The sequence below is a fragment of the Gavialis gangeticus genome, unplaced genomic scaffold (assembly GCF_001723915.1).
Source record: "Gavialis gangeticus isolate Ggan-Ray unplaced genomic scaffold, GavGan_comp1, whole genome shotgun sequence".
Lineage (NCBI taxonomy): Eukaryota > Metazoa > Chordata > Crocodylia > Gavialidae > Gavialis > Gavialis gangeticus.
In genome coordinates this window covers 209562585-209566231 of record NW_017729032.1, presented here as the reverse complement: position 1 = coordinate 209566231, position 3647 = coordinate 209562585, and positions in this window count along the sequence as shown.

The window sequence follows — 3647 nt, the reverse complement described above, 5'->3', positions numbered from 1 at the left end:
CATGCACCCCCACCCATCAGGTAAGTCTGTAGGGAGGGAAGGGGGGTGGGGCAGATTGAGGCAAAGGTAGAAAAAATTATTTGAAGGAGTGCCTCCCCACCAGGTAAGTCCCACCTGGCTAGGGCCCCACCCAGCTTACCCTGCTCCTGCCTCTGTGGCACTGTCCCTCACCACAGAGGCCTGCATCTAGCCCCTACATGTAGTTTCTCAACCACTGGTTCCCAAACTGTGACCTGTGTTCTATGGTAAGTGGTTTGCAGCTGGTCTGTAGATCATACTATCTTCCCCTTTCAATTTGACAGTTAATTTGCAAAGCCGTCTGTGAGACTTTTTAGTGCTTGGCAGTGATTCTTTGGTCCATAAAGTTTGAAACTGGCAGTTCTGACCCTTAATAATGTGAAAACGAACCTCCTGAATATGAACTTAATCAGCTCTGTCCACCTGAGTCCGCAAGCAGGAAAAAAACCCATTGCCCCTGTCCCTGCTCATAATCTTCCCAGGTAGCAGCAGATTAGAATTAACAAAAAGTCTAATCAGTTACCCCTGGCTGTTAAGAGCTCCACAGACATCAGTGAAAAAGACAAGGAGCCTGTCAAATGCACCAGCTGAGTAGAATTAACAAAACTGGATCAGTTTCTCTAGTCAACCCTGCAGACACCACTGAAAATAACAAGAACCTCTTCAGCTTTGTTATTTGGGAAAGCTCTGAGCTGCAGCAATTGCACTGAAACTATTCAGGAGGGGTGGAACTAGTGGGGAGGGTTCAAAACCTGAGGCATAGGGAGCAATTCTCATGTGAAAGTTAGATGCCCCTGGGAATGGCTTGAAAGAGAAAAAGCTCTTCCTTCCTTCTAGCATTCAGAGAAGGTTTGGGTTTCACCAGATGTCTTTTTCTTAAAGATGGAGCTGCCAGGCAACATTCAGGGAAAGCCCATTGCCCTTCCACCTCTCTCCTCACCCACAAGTTGCTACTAGACCTCACTAGTTTCAGCTGTAAAATGGAAATAATGTTATTTGCCAGGATGGATTGATTGATGTCTGTAAAACCCTTCCAGATTCTTTCAAAAGTGTATTTGAAAGTAAGGGAGGTTCATCTCTAGCAGAGTGCAAGCTCCCCTTCCTAAACCCTTTTAACTCAGTGATGGCTTACACATGAAGACAGACAAGTGGTTGCCCAGGGCAACAAATTGTTTAGTGATTCTTTAGACACTGAATTAGGGCCAAACATTTCCCACTTTACTTATCACTGGGCTATATCCATGTAGTGATGTAGCTTCAGTGGCCACAAACTGTGACACCAGTGCTACTGCACAGTCAAAACAATCCACGCGCCACTGCAACTGCTTAGTAACAGTGGTTACTGCGCAGTCATTTAGTACTTGCTTAACAGCTGTGCAGTCAGGCACATGTATAGACGCATCCCCTGAAGGGAAAAAAAGAGATGGTGCTGATTGGACTTGCCTGGCATCCTTTTATTTTTGTCAAGGTTTTCAGACTTTCAGCTTCTTTTAATTATCTGGCACTTATTGTTATTCAAGAGGTGCAAAGACCAATATTTTTGATGGTAGAACATGAGTCTGCTAAGGGTTCCCATCTTTGGAAAGCTACACTTGTGTGATTTCTTAATAATCACTTGCATTATGAAGGTTTAATGCCCCATGTGGTTTCCAACATGAGGCTGCATTTCCTGGAACTACAATTCATGTCAAACACCCTGGACAGTACAGACTATTACTACAGAACAGTGGTTCTCTACCTTTTTAGACCCAAGGCACCCCTCCTCCTTAGACTCAAGCCGCCCTCTCCAAAAATGTTGGCTCTTAGCTTTTTTTACTACTACTGTTGCAAAGAACCTGGAAAAGACCATGTCAGGTTCCAAAATGGCAACAGCTCCTATTTGAAATCTCCAGGTTTATCTTGTGAATCATGTTTGCACACCTGATAATGCTAACATTGCATGGCACCCCGCAGCACCCTTGAAAGGATCTCAAGGCACCCCAGGGGGGACTGCAGCTCCTTGGTGGGGAACACTGATGTTATAGACAGGTGCTGTTGCAAATGAACGTCCTAGAGGGTCCTCTTTCACTACGATTGCCCCTAACAACTATTGTATTGGGTATAAAAGGCAGACACTGTTCCCTTGATCACAACGGATACATTAGTCCTAGCACATCAGCTGTTTGTACTGAGGTAATAGGTGTGATGAAGCTGGCAGCTCCTGTGACCTGTGAGATGGAGGCAATTGCCAATTTACGGCAAACACACTTGTCTCCAGTGCTGTCTTAAGCCTCTCCTTCCATTCTGCTCTCCCCAGTCTCAGCTCCAGGCCTGAGCCTACCTTACCAACCCCTCCCCACTTTGTGTGGGCACTGTGACACGATGAGGCCCCAAGTTCCTCAGGGGCTGTGGGCAGGCAGGGAAAGCAGGACCTTTCTTCCAGCTGAAGAGATGGTGGCTTGCTCCCAATTTACTCCTTCCCTGGCTGCCTGTGGGTGACAGCTGTCTAGCCTTTCCAAGTGGAGAGGGAGGAGGAGCCAGGCATTAAAGAAAGAGAGGGAGAGAAGGAGCTGGAGGTCTGGGGTAGAAGTGATTTGCAGTGGACGTGTGTTGGGGATAGGAGGAAACGGGTAGCTCCCATAAGGGGGAGGGGAGTGTTGGGGACTAGAAGAAAGAAAGGGGTGGTTCCTTCAAAGTGTGTGTGTGTGTGTGTGTGTGTTGGGGACAAGAGGAAAAGGGTAGCTCCTGTAAGAGGGAGGGAGGGAGTGATTGTGTGTGTGTGAGACTGAGGTACCATTTTCCTTTTAAGTGTGTGTTGGAGACAGGAAGAAAGAGGTAGCTCGCGTGGAGAGGATGGGGGGGCGGTTGTTGGGGACAAGAAGAAAAAAGGGGTAGATCCTTGAAAGTGTGTATGGATAGAACAAGAGGAAGGGGGTAGTGCCTGCACGGTGTGCATGCGTGTGTGTGACAAGAGGGGAGGGAGAGAGAGACAAGAGGAAAGGGGCAGTTCCTCCAAAATGTGTGTGTCGTGTTGACAAGAGGAAATAGAGAGCTGGGACCGAGGAGGGGGGGGGGGACAAGAGGAAAAGGATAGGTCCTGTAAGAGGTAGGAAGTGACTGTGTGTCTGTGCGAGACAAAAGGAAAAGGGTACTTCCTTCACAGTGTGTGCTGTATGTGTTGGGGACAGAAGGAAAGCGGCAGCTCCCATGGGGGAGGAGGGTGCTGGGGACAAGAAGGAAGAAAGGGGTGGTTCCTTCGAAGTGTGTGCGCGCGTGACAAGCGGAGAGAGAGACGCAAGAGGAAAGGGGTAGTCCCTTCCTTCAGAGTGCGTGTGTAGTGTTGACCCGAGGAAAGGGGTAGTTCCCATGGAGGGGAGGGTTGGGGACAAGCAGCAAGAAAGGGGTAGTTCCTTCAAAGTGTGAGAGAGACCAGGGGCAAAGGGGAGGTCCTGCACAGCGCGCGCTGGCACCGGGCACAGACGGAAAGCCCCGGCCGACGGTCTCTGCCCTGGCCCCTTTAAGGCTTGGGAAACTTTTCCCGGCTGGCCCGGCCCGTCACATCCGTGGGCGGCAGCGCCCAGCCCCTGCCCCTGTCCGAGAAACTTGCCGGAGCCGGGCAGCGCCGTGATGCAGCCGGGGCGGAGGCAAGC